General features: G+C 38.5%; 1 pseudogene; it reads right to left on the minus strand.

Moving 5' to 3' along the window:
- Positions 1–15,509: 15,509 nt before the first annotated feature.
- LOC116810927 (eukaryotic translation initiation factor 3 subunit I-like) lies at positions 15,510–16,482 on the minus strand (annotated as a pseudogene).
- Positions 16,483–18,079: the final 1,597 nt, after the last annotated feature.

The raw sequence follows: 18,079 nt of genomic DNA on the forward strand, positions 1-18,079 counted from the left end.
ATAATAACAACTCATTGTTGTAATCTAATGTGCTTTCAGGGGATATGTTCTATAGCGATAGACAAGCAGGACATCTTCTTCTGTTTAAAAGCCAAAGAGGGAAAATTAGGACACAAATCTGTTCTACTCACATGTCTATTTTTCTTCTTTCTTCTCGCAAGCTATAAATACATGCAGGTGTCATCGCTCTGCTGTTTGTGTTTCAGGATGTGGGGTTTTTGTTGGCGGTGGTGGTTCTGGTTTTATTTTGTTTTGGTATTCTTAACAGTAAACTGGTTTCTCGTCTATACTAATAGTCTCTAAATTTGTTTTGATCTTATACTCCTCCAAATAAAAAGACATGTTGAGAATTCATGTGCACATACCCTGAAGGAAAAAAAAAATTATGACAGAATGTGGGAAGCAGAGAAGAAAAGAAGAACCCAAAGTAAAAGTACAATTTCAGGAAAGTCTTGAGGGGAGTGCTTTAGCCTGATTCCGCAAAGAATTCCTGGAGTGCCAATCCTGTGTCAAAAATTTGTTCTGGCTTAAGGCAGAGGACCTGAGCTTTCATAACCTACACTGGTTTGTCACTAACTAAGGGCTTTCTGAGGAGGTGGCAATGGGAAGACAAATTCTGAGGACTTCTAGTTTCAATAGGCCAAGCAGCTATAGTAGCAGCTCTATGAAGAGCCACACTTGTGCACTATTGAAAGAAAAAGTGGGCAGACACTGAGAATCAAAAACAGTGAAAGTAAAGGGCATTTCATTGGCACCGGCAATATCCATATATACCCCAATATATGTTATGGTGGCAAACATAAAAGATGATAAAAAGACATTGCTTTAGAAACAGCCTCACAAGATGGATTGTACAGAAATCACCCCAGAAGAATTTTTTTCTTCTTCTTTTTCAGGTACTCCTAGAAATTCAGCTAACAAATCAAAAACTGAACTAAGACAAATGGCATTCAGAAAAGATTCCTCCTTCCTCTTCTCCCTACTTCTCCTCCTCCTCCATGCCAGACTGGGATACAAGTAATATATATATAAAACTTTCCAGCAGCTCACATTAATGAGTTCATGAAAACCTAATCGTTTTCTACTCTCTATATTAAAATTATATCTCACAGGTTTACATTAGAGTCTTCTTAATACTTGTTATAAAAGGGAGACCATATTACGGTACCACAGTAACATAGCTCTCTGCTCACCAACTAGTTACCAGCATGAGTGTCACTGCCCTTCTCAGGATACCTATTTACTTTTAATAAAATAATCTTGATATATGTAAAGCAAGTCAAACAGATAAATACTGAATCAAATAAATCTAAAACATATTTACTTAAAAAAAAGTTTTTCTATCATGACAGTGTCATGACATCAATGGCTATTACTGCCAGACACAAGAAACTTCTAGGCCAGATTAGTTGATATGGACTGAAGATGACTTTACTAATAAGAATTCCTTTTATAGATGTAAATTTCCTTTACAAAAGGGCAGCTTTTCAGAGCTACTCCTATGTCTGTGGTTTCTCAAAATAATCTGCTCCAAATATGCCAAAGAACTATGCATTGCGATGACATATTCTGATTTTCTAGAGTAATGTTTTGGGGGTGGTGTGTCCTGCCTCCCAACATATCCATCCTGCCATATTTCCTGTTGTTTGTTTTTTTGCCTACTCTACTTGCATTGTAGGTATTACCTTCAACGTATGGCCTCTTTGCATAAATGGTTTAAGCAATTTATAATTCCATAGGGTTCATTTGGTTGAACTGGGAGGGTACAGTCTGTAAATCCACTTCACAGGCACATATTACTGCACTCTGTCACACTATGCTGAAGATAAACCAACTGGGGAGGACATCATTACTTATTATTGCAGAACCCCTATGATTGCCTCTGAGTAGCTCATTGAACATAGAGGACATTTGACCACCTAACACAGGGGACAGAATTAGGACACCTTTTAAACTCTATGAATTAAAATTAGTAAAGTATAATGTCTTATTTATTTTTAGATAAATCTAAAATTTAAATGTAGGAGCTAGTATTTTCTTCCTACACTCAAGTCAACTTACCTGGTATAACATACCAGGGTTTACATACTTCCCTTTTCTTTTTCCTACCTTTTTTTCCCCAATTTCAACCAAACTATAAGTAGACCAATACATCATCATCATCACCTAATAACTCCCATTCTGCCCTCCTGCCATCTGTGGTTCCTCTAAACTACTCCGAATGTGCCTCTTATGGATATGTCATGTAAGTGGAATCACAGAACATTTATCCTCTTGTGTAAGTGTTTCTTAGTTCTGCAGTAGCTGGAAATCTCCTTTGTTTTTCTGGAGTGATACATTTTGTTGCCTCTTTACTACAAGTCCCACTAGCTTCTTTTTCACTCATTCTCAATAAATGTTTGATACTTTTCCATCTAATTATAAACTTAATACTTTGTAATTTTTTTTTTTTTTTGAGACGGAGTCTCACTCTGTGGCCCAGGCTGGAGTGCAGTGGCGTGACCTTGGCTCACTGCAAGCTCCGCCTCCTGGGTTCATGCCATTCTCCTGCCTCAGTCTCCCAAGTGGCTGGGACTACAGGCACCTGTCACCATGCCCAGTTAATTTTTGTATTTTTAGTAGAGACAGGGTTTCACCATGTTAGCCAGGATGGTCTCAATCTCCTGACCTTGTGGTCTGCCCACCTCGGTCTCCCAAAGTGCTGGGATTACAGGCTTGAGCCACCATGCCCAGCCAATACTTTGTAACTTTATGTAAAATATTACATACTATAAAAATACACATATCGATGAACATATAGAATTTTTCCACAATCTATCTGAAAATATAGGTAATATATTTTCCATTATCATGTGAGTTGAGAGAAAAAAGTTTCTTATTTATAATATTAATTAATGAGATAGCACATTATACTTAATTTGCATATCTTACTGGAAGCTAAAACATGCCAGTTGAGCAACTGTCTTAATTAATTGTTCAGTGAACCACAGTGCATTGCATTTCATAAAGAAATAAGATAGACCACTGACTGTTTAATTCTCTTTAGCACAAGAGTTACAAATCATACTAAACATTAAAATAATTACTAACTTATATACTCCTATACACATACACAGACATATATAATTCTAGCTGTTCATTTAAAGCAAGAAAGTAAATTGTTTTTATATTTCTTTTAAATTGGCTTATAACAAAATTACTTCTTTTTTAGCAGTTTTGTTCAAAAATCTATTTTACCAACTGATTTGTTCACTTTAGAAAATGCTAAACAAGTTATTTTAATAAAATTACCCCCAATTTGGCTTAGAAAATTTGATTATAAATTAGAAAATTGAAACAACATTCGGGATTTGAAATACAAAATTAAAAAATTTCTTTTTTCCTACAGATGTGTTTATACCATATGATCAGATAATAACGAATAAACTTACATAGTTTTTTGTGACCATTTTTTAATTTACCAAGTACTCAGAAAATGTGATGTGGATTCTTTGATTTTTAGATTAATAGTAGCTTCAATTATTTGTTCTGAGCCTCTTTGCTTTTTGTTTTTTTATTTTTTTATTATTATTATACTTTAAGTTTTAGGGTACATGTGCATAATGTGCAGGTTTGTTACATATGTATACATATGCCATGTTGGTGTGCTGCAACCATTAACTCATCATTTAGCATTAGGTATATCTCCTAATGCTATCCCTCCCCCCTGCCCCCACCCCACAACAGTCCCTGGAGTGTGATGTTCCCCTTCCTGTGTCCATGTGTTCTCATTGTTCAATTCCCACCTATGAGTGAGAACATGTGGTGTTTGGTTTTTTGTCCTTGCGATAGTTTGCTGAGAATGATGGTTTCCAGTTTCATCCATGTCCCTACAAAGGACATGAACTTATCACTTTTTATGGCTGGATAGTATTCCATGGTGTATATGTGCCACATTTTCTTAATCCAGTCTATCGTTGTTGGACATTTGAGTTGGTTCCAAGTCTTTGTTATTGTGAATAGTGCCGCAATAAACATACCTGCGCATGTGTCTTTATAGCAGCATGATTTATAATCCTTTGGGTATATACCCAGTAATGGGATGGCTGGGTCAAACGGTATTTCTAGTTCTAGATCCCTGAGGAATTGCCACACTGACTTCCACAATGGTTGAACTAGTTTACAGTCCCACCAACAGTGTAAAAGTGTTCCTATTTCTCCACATCCTCTCCAGCACCTGTTGTTTCCTGACTTTTTAATGATCGCCATTCTCACTGGTGTGAGATGGTATCTCATTGTGGTTTTGATTTGCATTTCTCTGATGGCCAGTGATGATGAGCATTTTTTCATGTGTTTTTTGGCTGCATAAATGTCTTCTTTTGACAAGTGTCTGTTCATATCCTTCACCCACTTTTTGATGGGGTAGTTTGTTTTTTTCTTGTAAATTTGTTTGAGTTCTTTGTAGATTCTGGATATTAGCCCTTTGTCAGATGAGTAGGTTGCAAAAATTTTCTCCCATTTTGTAGGTTGCCTGTTCACTCTGATGGTAGTTTCTTTTGCTGTGCAGAAGCTCTTTAGTTTAATTAGATCCAATTTGTCAATTTTGGCTTTTGTTGCCATTGCTTTTGGTGTTTTAGACATGAAGCCCTTGCCCATGCCTATGTCCTGAATGGTATTGCCTAGGTTTTCTTCTAGGGTTTTTATGGTTTTAGGTCTAACATTTAAGTCTTTAATCCATCTTGAATTAATTTTTGTATAAGGTGTATGGAAGGGATTCAGTTTCAGCTTTCTACATATGGCTAGTCAGTTTTCCCAGCACCATTTATTAAATAGGCAATCCTTTCCCCATTTCTTGTTTTTGTCAGGTTTGTCAAAGATCATTTTATGAGGCCAACATCATCCTTATACCAAAGCCTGGCAGAGACATAACCAAAAAAGAGAATTTTAGACCAATATCCTTGATGAACATTGATGCAAAAATCCTCAATAAAATACTGGCAAACCGAATCCAGCAGCACATCAAAAAGCTTATCCACCATGATCAAGTGGGCTTCATCCCTAGGATGCAAGGCTGGTTCAACATATGCAAATCAGTAAATGTAATCCAGCATATAAACAGAACCAAAGACAAAAACCACATGATTATCTCAATAGATGCAGAAAAGGCCTTTGACAAAGTTCAACAACCCTTCATGCTAAAAACTCTCAATAAATTAGGTATTGATGGGACGTATCTCAAAATAATAAGAGCCGTCTATGACAAACCCACAGCCAATATCATACTGAATGGGCAAAAACTGCAAGCATTTCCTTTGAAAACTGACACAACACAGGAATGCCTTCTCTCACCACTCCTATTCAACATAGTGTTGGAAGTTCTGGCCAGGGCAATTAGGCAGGAGAAAGAAATAAAGGGTATTCAATTAGGAAAAGAGGAAGTCAAATTGTCCCTGTTTGTGGATGACATGACTGTATATCTAGAAAACTCCATTGTCTCATCCCAAAATCTCCTTAAGCTGATAAGCAACTTCAGCAAAGTCTCAGGATACAAAATCAATGTACAAAAATCACAAGCATTCTTATACACCAATAACAGACAAACAGAGAGCCAAATCATGAGTGAACTCCCATTCACAATTGCTTCAAAGAGAATAAAATACCTAGGAATCCAACTTACAAGGGATGTGAAGGACCTCTTCAAGGAGAACTACAAACCACTGCTCAGTGAAATAAAAGAGGATACAAACAAATGGAAGAACATTCCATGCTCATGTGTAGGAAGAATCAATATCATGAAAATGGCCATACTGCCCAAGGTAATTTATAGATTCAATGCCATCCCTATCAAGCTACCAATGACTTTCTTCACAGAATTGGAAAAAACTACTTTAAAGTTCATATGGAACCAAAAAAGAGCCTGCATCGCCAAGTCAGTGCTAAGCCAAAAGAACAAAGCTGGAGGCATCATGCTACCTGACTTCAAACTATACTACAATGCTACAGTAACCAAAACAGCATGGTACTGGTACCAAAACAGAGATATAGATCAATGGAACAGAACAGAGCCCTCAGAAATTTGTTTTTTGAGACGGAGTCTTGCTCTGTAGCCCAGGCTGGAGTACAATGGTGCTTTCTCAGCTCACTGCAACCTCTGCCTTCTAGGGTCAAGCGATTCTCCTATCTCAGCCTCTGGAGTAGCTGGGACTACAGGCACACACCACCACACCCCGCTAATTTCTGTATTTTCAGTAGAGACAGGGTTTTGCCATGTTAGCCAGACTGGTCTTGAACTTCTGACCTCTGGTGATCCACCTGCCTCGATCTCCCGAAATACTGGAATTACAGGCGTGAGCCACTGTGCCCGGCCTGTTCTGAGCCTCTTTCATTGAAAATTTCCATTATTTAAAAAAAACAGAGGAACATAATTTCTTCATGAGTGGTACACGTATAGTAATGGACCATAGGGGAGAAAAAAACCTTTCTGTCTACCCTCTGAAGTTGATAATCGAGTCTGTAAAATAAACCGACACTAAACAGATTAACAACAGAAAAGGCAAACACATTTATTGCATGCATGGGGCATCATCAAAGGAAAGAAGTGTGTACCCCAAAAGCCACGGAGACCTAAAAGCTGCATACACTCTTTATAGGGTAGACTGGAGGGGAGATGTAGGCAATTTAAGGGAGAGCGAATAATTTTGGAGAAAAATGAATGGGCCCTCCAAAGAACAGATGATAGTCTGGGTGGTGTCAAATTTCAGTCTCTTCTTCTGGGATACAGTTCATCTTTTCTGGGTAATGGATTACTAGGGTGGAGACTCATGACAATTGCATTTCTTCTGTCTTTAGTCAGATAAGGGAACATTACAGAAAGCCCCTCCCTGTGCCCAGAAGAAAAGAAGAATGAGAAACAGGAGGGTAGAGAAGGTCGGAGAGACATGGGTTCTGAGGCTGCTTCTGAAGCCTTCCAATCTTTAGTTCAAAGCACTCTGCCTGCCAAGGTGTCATGCTTTAAGATATTATTTTCTGAGTCCCAACAAGGCCATCAGGAAATTCTCTCTTCACAGAATCATCAACTTTTGGCTTCTGTAAACATCACTGTGATAGAACTCTCTGTGACATCTAGAGACTGGCATAACTTTGAGTTTGTACATTATACTCCTATTCACTCAAATATAAGAGTTAATGTTTATAGTGCTGTCTCTGCCAAAAATTTTGCTAGATCTTTTTTCATGCATTATCTCATTTAATCCTAATAATCCTTTGAGGATAGCTACTACTATAAGCGACTTTCTTTTTTAGGTGAAGAAGCCAAGCTTCAGAGACATTAAGTGTGTGAAAGGAAAATAAAATAAAAACTTGAGATCCTAGTTCATTATGCCAAAAGTAAAAAATTAAGCTGAAATCTGAGTCATGCAAGAAAATGCCTTTCCTTTTGTTCCTCAGTAGACAGCTTCAGAAAAAAAGTTAAATACCTCCACAGGTTCACCTTATCTTATGTAAAGTGCTGATATATTGAGTGTAAGACTAATGCATAATTGACTATTCCCCTACCTGCTTCTTTTCCCTTGCAATATGTGGATTACCATACACCCCCTCTTTCCCTTCCAACTCACTCTTCCCCTTTAAATATTAAAGCCCTCAAAATTATCTTTGAAGAAAGGCACAGACCACAGACTGTTTCTGTGATCCCTTGTTTATTTCTTCTGGGCATTATTCTTAACTTTGGCAAAATAAACTTCTAAATTGATTGAGATTTGTCCCAGATACTTTTCTGTTTACAAGTTTTCAGAGATATTTGAACCAGAGCAACTCCATCTTGAATAGGGGCTGAATAAAATAAGGCTGAGACCTGCTGGGCTGCATTCCCAGTAAGTTAGGCATTCTAAGTCACAGGATGACATAGGAGGTTGGCACAAGATACAGGACATAAAGACCTTGCTGATAAAGCAGGTTTGCAGTAAAGAAGCTGTGGCCAGAACCCACCAAAAACAAGATGGCCATGAAAGTGACCTCTGGTCAATCTCACTGCTTGTGATATGCTAATCGCAATGCATTAATATACTAAATGGCACTCCCACCAGTGCCATGACAATCTACAAATGCCATGACAATGGCAGGAAGTTACCAAATATAGTCTAAAAAGGGGAGGAACGCTTAGTTCTGGTAATTGACCACCCCTTTGCCAGAAAACTCATGAATAGTTCACCCCTTGTTTAGCATATAATCAAGAAATAACCATAACCATAAAAAATGGGCAAACAGCAGCCCTTGGGGCTGCTCTGCCTGTGGAGTAGGCACTCTTTATTTTCTCAATGAATTTGCTTTACTTTACTCTATGGATTCACCTCAAATTCTTTCTTGGGGTCCAAGAACCATCTCTTGGGGTCTGGATCAGAACCCCTTTCCAAGGTCACACAAGTATGATTCTCAGGAAATCATTTGACTGATGAACAAATGGTTTCCTCCACACATCAGGATGCTGGTGTCAATGGCTATCAAAATGATAATGCCAATGGTATTACCTTTCTCCCATAACTTCTTCACTTCAAAAGATAGTGTACTTTTGTGTAATAAAAATCTGTTTAGATATATGAATTGTATTTCAAACTCTTCTGTTGTTACCCTAAATCATTCTGCCAGATACCCTAAATCATCTCTCTCAAGTTCAAAGCCCCAAATATCTCCAGGGCAAGGGCAAAATGCTGCCAGTCTTTTTGCTAAAGCATAACAAGAGTCACTTCTATTCAAGTTCCCAAAAAGTTCCTCATCTCCATCTGAGACCATCTCAGCCTGGACATTATTGTCCATGTCACTGTCAGCATTTTTGGGAAAAGGCATTCAACAAGTCTTTAGGAAGTTTCAAACTTTCCCACATCTTCCCATATTCTGAGCCCTCCAAATCTCTTGGAAGTTCCAAAGTTTCCAGCATTTTCCTGTCTTCTTCTGAGCCCTCTGAACTATTCTAACCTCTGCCTGTTACCCAGTTTCAAAGTCGCTTCCACATTTTTGGGTATCTTTACGGCAGTGCCCCACTCCCAGTACCAATATACTATATTAGTTTGTTCTCATGCTGCTAATAAAGACATACCAAAGACTGGGTAATTTATAAAGGAAAGAGGTTTAATTGATTCACAGTTCAGCATGGCTGGAGAGGCATCAGGAAACTTACAATCATGGCAGAAGGAGAAGCAAACACATCCTTCTTCATATGGCAGCAGCAAGGAGAAGTGCAGAGTGAAAGTTGGGGAAAAACTCCTTATAAAATTATCAGATCTCATGAGAACTCACTGTCATGAGAACAGCATGGAGGTAACCACCCCCATGATTCAATTACCTCCCATCAAGTTCATCCCACCATGTGGGGATTATGAGAAGTGCAGTTCAATATGAGATTTGGGCGGGGACACAATCAAACATATTAGAGGGCTTCTCAGATAAGTTTGCAGGAAATAAATGCTCCATCTAAGCACATTTATCACGTATTCACCTTTAGCTCATGACACATTCCCAGTAAATGGTGATATTGGCAAACTAATTTAATATCATAATCTTTAGGCATAAATAAAGCATATTTATATGTTTCCTAAATTACTATAAAATTTTATATTGGTGATTAATTTCAGTTAATTTTTTAATCCAGCTTTAAAATATATATAATTGTAGCAAATATCAGATAATGGAAAGCTAATTTATTGGTCAGCTAGTTTTGAAATTAAAGAAAAATTAAACATTTAAAACGTTTTTTAAATGGCTGTTTTACGGAAAAGAAACTGAATCCCAGAACCTAAGTGGAGCAGTTGAAATAAAGAGTTTTTTTTTTCCAGACCAATACCTGAGATGGTCATACTTTTTCCCAGGTCACTCCGCACACTTCTCCTTGGTTCTAGATGCTATGTTGTGCCATGGGAAGACGGTACCTAGACTGTAGCAGGAAGATGCTGCCTACAGTGAACTTGGTTGGACAGAGGATCTAGACCTTCCAGTAATAGCCAAGATAGAAGAAGCTCACTACAGCCTATGTGGGAGAAAATACAGAAAGCAACTCTGTATATCAATTGGAACACGCTGATTCTAGAGGGAAGTCAACTTACAATTGCAGTTCCCCCACCCCCACCCCCGCCCCATGTGTTTGACTTGAGGGCAGGCCCAAACTGAGAAACTTAGCCACAGGTCTAAACATCAAAACATCCTAGAGAAATCCATCCTTCTGCCTGGATAACTGGGAAAAAGAGACTTTGTGAGCTGATAAGTATGGAGGAAATCCCTTTTGTTTCTCTATCTCTTGCTATCTCTTGCTATCTCTCTTTCCTCTACCACTTTCTTCCCAAGGCCATGGATCTGCACAGTTGCAGAGCAGGTGGCTTTGTATCTAAAACTTAAGAGGAAATAATTTCTCTGTGTAGAGAAATATGAAAAAGAGTCCCAATGGGGCAAAAGCTATTGAAAGAATTCTTGTTATTTTTCTCCGTCTCTCTTTTTAAATACTTCACCAAAGACGGGTTCAGCAGGTGGAACTGTGCAGTAATGTGGAAGGTTAAAATGCTAAAAGAACATCTCACTTGCCAGCGAAACTGGAAAAAGGACTCTGTGAGCCTACAAGTGTGAAGGATATCCTGGAGAAGAGATATATAGAGAAGAGGATCTCTAATTCTGTGTATGAACCTATACAAGCCTCAGGGTCATCCTCAAACTGTATGTATATATGTAATGCATCTGAGAAACATAACAAAGGCTTTGTGAATTGAACTACAATCTAAACTTACACCTAAGTCACAAACACCCGCGAGGAGGATACCAGGGGCAGAAGCAAACAGCAAAGAAAAGGTTTTGAAATGTGACACTACAATGTAAATGAGGTGAAACAAACCACATAGTGTAAACCTAAATAGATATATTGCCAGCTAAAACAACAAGACTAACAAAACCAAGAGCTACAGAGTATGGGTAACAAATAGAACTTTCATACATTGCTGATAGAGATACACTTTTGAAAATAGTTCAAAAATTTAATATAAATTTAAACATACTCTTACCATGTGACCCAGAAATTCTATTTCTAAATATTTACCCATATAAAATGTAAGCCTTTTATTTGCTTCCAAAACTATTTTAGGGACTATCATTAGGAAATGATCTAATCCTAACCAATTCTAGTTTTCTTTAGTTCATTTATTTGGTCATTTATAAAAATGAAATGTATAAAATAAATACAGGATGGATTTTGTATCCTGTTCAAGAGCTTTATTCAAAATCACCAAAAACTGTAAACAAGCCAATGTTCCTTAACTAGGTGTGTTAGTTTTCTTTGTATTGCTATAAAGGAATACCTGAGTCTGGATATTTTATAAAGAAAAGAAGTTTACTCAGCTCATAGTTCTGCAGGCTAGACAAGAAGCATGGTGCCAGTAACCATTTCTGGTTAGCATCTCAGGAAGCTTTCAATTTTGTTAGAAGGGGAAGGGGAACTGGCCACACGGCAAGAGGACCAAGAGAGAAGAGTGGGTGGTGCTACACTGTTAAACCAGATCTCATGTGAAGGAGTAGAACAAGAACTCACAGGGAGGGCACCAACCCATTCACAAGGGATCCACCACCATGACCCAAACACGTCCCACTAGGCCCCACCTCCTACATTTGGAATCACATTTCAGTATGAGATTTGGAGGGGACAAATGTCCAAACCGTATCACTAGGGGAAGGAGAAATAAGTGGTGATACATCCAAAAATGGAATATTACTCAGCAAATAAAGGGAACAAACTATGTATAAATGAATGAATCTCAAATGTTTTATGCTATGTGACAGTATCTAGACTCAAAATTTTACATATTATATGAGTCAATATATACTACATTTTGAAAAAAAAATCACTGTAGGGATGGAAAATAGTGTTTACTAAGCATTAAAAGGAAGCAGAAGGCCAGGTGTGGTGGCTCACACCTGTAATCCCTTGACCTTTGGGAGGTCATGGCAGGAGGATCACTTGAGATCAGGAGTTCAAGACCAGCCTGGACAATAGAGTAAGACCTCATCTCTACAAAAAAAATAATAAATTAGCCATGTGTGATGGCTTATGTTTGTAGTCCCAGCTACTCGGGAAGCTGAAGTGGAAAGATCGCTTGAGCTCAGGAGGTAGAGGTGGCAGTGAGCAGAGACTGCACCACTGCACTCCAGCTTGGGCAACAGAGTGAGATCCTGTCTAAAAAAAAAAAAAAAGAGAGAGAGAGAGCAGAAGGCTTAAATAGAAAGAGGTATTATGAGAAAAACTCATGGGTTGATAGAACTGTTCCCTTTCCTGTTGGTGGTGTTAGTCACACTACCTAATTGTGAAAATTCGTACAACTGTATACCAAAAGAGTAAACTTTTTTCATTCAAATTTTGTAAAAACTGGTGGAATATCAGTTAAAACTAGTACTTTGTACTTTTTAAAAACTAACAAAACAGAAATAAGATAAACTGAAGTGTTCAAACACTATCTGTAAATGCCAAACTAAATTGACTGAGATGAAGGTGGTTTGCCTGCCAAGCCTGGGACTCTAATTTACTAGTTGATACACTAAGCCTATTAAGACAAATCAAAATGAGGCAAATAGGTTATTTTGGTGAGTGAGAAGACTATGGCTTTTGCTTACTGACTTTGCATCTTACTGACTTTGCATCAGTACTTTTGAACATATGGATATTGTCATTCTTTGCAATATGAAAAGTAATGAGGTGAAAATCTAAGTAATTTCATTTCTGTCAATGAGAGTTTCTGGAAAATAATGTCAGCTTTTCATTTTATTTTATATATTTCATTTTTATAAATGACCAAACAAATGAACTAAAGAAAACTAAAATTGGTTAGGATTGGATCTGTTCTTAATGATATTTCCTAAAATAACTGTGGAAGCAAGTTTAGTGACTTTTATCATACTCTCCTTAGCTGCAGGATGTTTGAGTACCTCCTAGTTGAAAGTTTCCACAGATTGAAGAGATCTGACTTGCCCAAGGTCATGACTACTCTCCAAGGAAAGGCCATATCCAGTGAATGATCAATAAAGGAATTTAAAAGACTAGACCCCTTGCCTCACAGCAAAACAACTGTGAAAGCCTCTTGAGCACTACACCTCAGCTTGGTGTCAGCTGGGCCTTTTGTAGCAATTCCATCAGAGGTAAATTTCTTCCTTTTACTTTCTGTTTTTTTTTGTTTTGTTTTGTTTTGTTTTAAATGTTCCCAGATATTGATCTGAAGGGTAGTCACTAATACATTTTCTAAATGCAAATCTCCACATCAGAGTCTGTTTTCTTAGGAATCTGACCTATAGAGTCGGCTCCAGAAGGGTTTGAGGAGGCTGACTCTGAAAGGAGATATTGGAGCTGTTTCACCTTCTGACTGGCTGCAGATGAGGAATCCAGCTGTGATGGTATGTGAAGTGTGGGGAGAACTGGCATGCTGCAGTAATGTGATTGTTAAAACTTCACAGGTGGAAGGAAATTCATTGGCAGGTGCAATGTTTCAGGCTGAGAAAATGATTTCAGAAATTATAGAATTGGATGGAGTATATAATGTGCTGGAGAAAAACAATGGAAGACTGAGGTTGATTAATCACGAATGAAACATTAAGTGTGAAAATCCTGGCAGCAAATAAAGACATTCTCATCTCCCATAACTGAAAGGTTGAAGAAGGTGAGGATGAACTTCATATTTTAACCTTTACAGGGCGAAGGGGTTGAGAACAGGTTGAATTTTCAATCCTGGAAGGCCTTCTATGCCAATATGAGGGCCTTGATTAGGAAGGAGTGAGATCTTGAGGCATGAGATAGGGACATTCATGTTGATGCATTTGAAACTTAAATTACTAGATTCGGCTTCAGTCTTTCACCTTCAGTGGTAGCTCACTCCCTTCTATTAAAGGCTAGCACTCCCTATGCTTAAAGACGATGGAAATGATTGTTTCTTGCAATAAAATACAAACTATCAGAATTTATTGCCATCTGCTCTTCTGGCCACCAGTATGTCTCAATATAACCTGACAAGAAAAGTCCTGGGTCCTTTGGAAGAGAAAAAGACCAACCTCAAAGGAGCTACAGAACATATATCAGTACAGAATATATATCAGCAACATATATCAGTAGGCTGCAATAGAGGATGCATGGGATTTGATCCTGAGAGTACTGAATCAAGAAGGATTTATTTTAAAAAGTTTATTAATATTGGGAAAGTCTTCCATAATATAGAATTTCACACCCTAACAAGGACCCAGGAAATAATGATATCATGAGGGCTCTCAGCAGCATGAAGAAAGTGATAGACCATATTATATGCAAGACAGGTGCCAGAATTCTTATCAAAAGTAGTAAAAGAAGGGATTCAAAAGGTTCAGAGACGCATGCTAGAGGAATATACTGTGTAAGTCACCAGATGACTGTTACACGTGAGATCTCAGAGGACACTGGATTTACCGGTGATCTGGAATACACTGATGAGAAGTGCACCAATGTAATTGAAAAACTCAGTGATGGCCGTCTTTTGTAAGCCAGGGAAGATGGTGGAAGATGCTGTCATAGAACTGGGTTTATTGGTAACAAGGGAGATCCCAAAATAATAGATGCTAAGTGGCCATGCTTAACCATCAGAAGGAATGTGTGCACAATTGCTGTAATAAGCAGCAAAATCAAAGTGGAAGCCAGGAGACTCTGGCCCGCAGAAAGCTATTCAGTTCCTAGGGGTAGGACAACAAAGATTGTTTCTCAATTGTAATAATAAAATATATTAAGGATGAGTGACCTGGAGCATGAGGGCAGGTATCTCAATAAAATGTCACAATAGTTTCTGGACCTGAGCCAAATCTCAGATCTGGAAACCAGATTCTGATTGGCCAAAAAAGAAGCTAGGTCTTGATAAGGAAGTACTCTGCAATACTATGGCAAGTGTATATGGCAATGACTTCCTCTGTTTCCTTCCAAAGCAACCTATGACCAGGACCAGCTTCATGGGCCTATCATTTGCCTCTGCACTCAGAAGTGTTCCGTCCTTGGTTTAATGCTCTGTTGTTATTATCATGAAATTCTTATTAATTTTTTCTTTGACTCTGTTTTTTTTTTTTTTTAAATTACCGAACGAATTTATTTCTCAGAGTTCAAAACATTATGTGAGAAGCTTTCCTGGCCTAGATAGAGATCCAGCTTCTTATGCCTAAAACTCAAATTCAAAGTATTTTATTCATGTCCCTGCAAAGGACATGAAATCATTCACAGAAAACCAAACACTACATGTTCTCACTCATAAGTGGGAGTTGAACAATGAGAACATATGGGCACAGGGAGGGAAATATCACACGGTGGGGCCTGTCAGGGGCCGGGAGGCAAGGGGAGGGGTAGCATTAGAAGAAACACCTAATGTAGATGATCGGTTGATGGGTGCAGCAAACCACCATGGCACACCTATACCTATGTAACAAACCTGCACATTCTGCACATGTATCCCAGAACTTAAATATAATAAAAAAGAAAAAGAAAAAAATAAGAATTCATGAAAGGTAGAGGTTGAAAAAAATTCAAAGTACTGTGGGTCGAAGTAGTAGATTATGGATGTAACCATCCTCACTGCCACTGCCGCTGCTGTAGCTCTTGCCATCAGGATGGAAGGCAACACTGTTGATAGGTCCGAAGTGCCCCTTGACTCTTCTGAACTCTTCTTCAAAGGCCAAATGGAGGAACCCGGACTCAAACTTGCCAATCCTGGTGAACGTTGTGGTTACATCCATGGCTTCCTGACCACCGCCCAGCACAATATGGTCATAGTTGGGGGAGAGGGTAGCTGAGCTGATGGGGCTTTCTGTTCAGAAAGTCTTCTGATGTTGAAGAGTTGTAGAGTCAAAAAGCTTGTCTGTGTTGTCTTTGGATGCGGTGACAAACACGGTCATATCCCTGGATAACTGGATGTCATTAATCTGCTGAGAGTGCTCCTTAACCTTCACCAACATCTCTCCAGACTTGGCACGATACTGGTTTAGCTTTCCACTCTCATGGCCTGCAATGATGCACTCCCCACAGGAGCCCCAAATGGCACTAGTGATTTTAGAGTCATTGCAAGGGATCTTCAGGTAGCACTCACTGCTGTCAATCTGGCTCAGATCCTGCAGGTCAAATAAGCTCACAAAGCACTGACAGCTTTTCTGCTTCTCCATGGAGAACGTGATGATATTGCCCCCAAAGTCAAAACTGAAGATCCACACAGTTGAATTGGTCTTGAGTAGGGCCAGCTGTTTCCCTGTTTCACAGGCCGAAACATCATTGTCAGCTGAACGGGTGAGGACTTGCTTGGTGTCCCAGTCAGCATCCACATACCACACAGCTCTGGTATGGCCCATGTAGATGCCCAGCCTCTCACCATTCACAGAGTACCATGCATTAATGATAGGTTCCTTGGCCACGGTGAAGAGGAGGTCTCCTTCACAGCTGTACTTCATCTGCCTAATGAACCACTCATGGCCCTACAGTAGGACCAGCTTCATCCCAGCAGTGATGCAAGGAAAGCCGCAACTGATTCTGTGTTTTATATGTCTGATTTAACAAAGACTATGTATGCAAGCAGAGGGGATTGAGTAGGCACCATCTGTGTGCTCTCTCATTCTTGTCATTCCATTTGAACATTGTATTGCTCCATGAGCACAGAAATCTGGTGGATCAAGAAAGCATGGGAATTCATTGAGACTCAGAGTGAATACAAGTGTGTTGCGCTTATGACTAGGAAATGTGGTCCCAAAGGCCACATTTTCCAGTTGAATCAAAACTTGCTTTAAACACAGAAGGAAGGCAGTTACATTCTAAGAAAAACAATGTCCCGGGAGCCCTTTTATCTCCAGCCTTACTCTTGTTACTTGCCTGCATTCATCAACCACTTATGCAGAAAATGATGATGTAGAAGAAAAGAGAGTAACCTATGTTCCTTTCCTTTAGACATTCCTGACTCATAGTAAGCTGAAGGTAGAAAATATTGGTAGAACGTGTGCATATCAACAAGTAAAATTAAAATGGTTGGGTTTTATGGAGCATCTCCATTTCTGAAAAGAATGAGGTATATATACAATGATGAGTTAGAAAACATGAATTATGTCATTTTGGCAATTCCTCATATGAATTAAATGTCCTCATATTTGCTTTTAAAACTAGCATTGCATAATATTAAGGTGAACAGCAAAATATATGGTAATAATATAAAGTTTTGTGTTTTTTTTTTTTTTAACTTTAGGGTAATAAATAGCAAATAAAAAATGCCATGACAAATCCCAGGGTAAAGGATATCTTTCATCATGATGAAGGAAGGATAACACTTGCTAAGGCTCCTCAGATAGTAGAGGCAGCATATTCCTCATTTGGGAATACTTCTTCAACCCATATTCTAAGTAATGTAAAAGGCTTCCAGCTTTAAGTAGGACCCAGAGCAGAAAAGAAGTCTGCATCAGGTCTTACCTGTGGAACGTATAGCTAGAAAGGACACAGTTATGAGTTCATGGGAAGTTCCCATATAATAATCACAACATAGACCCATAGCATTCAGGATTATCAATAGTGAAGAATAATAAACATTTTTGAAAAATAGCTCCTTGTGAGCTATTGAACCTATTAAAAAATGGAGACACCAGTTAGTAGAATTGTCCATTAAAAGTTGTATTCTATCAGACACATCAAGTCACAGTACAATGGAAATAATAGATTAGGCATGACTAGAGGCAATCAAAGAGTTATGCAGACGTAAGTAGGATAAGCAAGTTGTCCAGATCCCCATGTTTTCTGACTCTCTTGAACCAGCTTTTCCCTCAGTTCATAGCTATGGCCTAATGGGGGATCCTTTATAACCAGCTGATGGAGGAGAGAATAGTTAAAATTGGTTTAAGGATAAAATTTGGTTCAAACCAATCTTAATGGGAAGAACTGTAAGTGGTTATCTCGGTAGTCCACTTTGTAGGGAAAGAAAAGTAGTTTAAAATAGAATTGTTATCAACCCTAAGGGAGTATCAAATAACCTAGTTGCTTAGTCAGGTGCTTAGAAGAAGAAACATTGATAAATCAGAGCTAAAAAGGTCAGAGACAAAGCCATGTGGAGAAATC

This window comes from Hylobates moloch, unplaced genomic scaffold (genome assembly GCF_009828535.3).
Source record: "Hylobates moloch isolate HMO894 unplaced genomic scaffold, HMol_V3 SCAFFOLD_1, whole genome shotgun sequence".
Lineage (NCBI taxonomy): Eukaryota > Metazoa > Chordata > Mammalia > Primates > Hylobatidae > Hylobates > Hylobates moloch.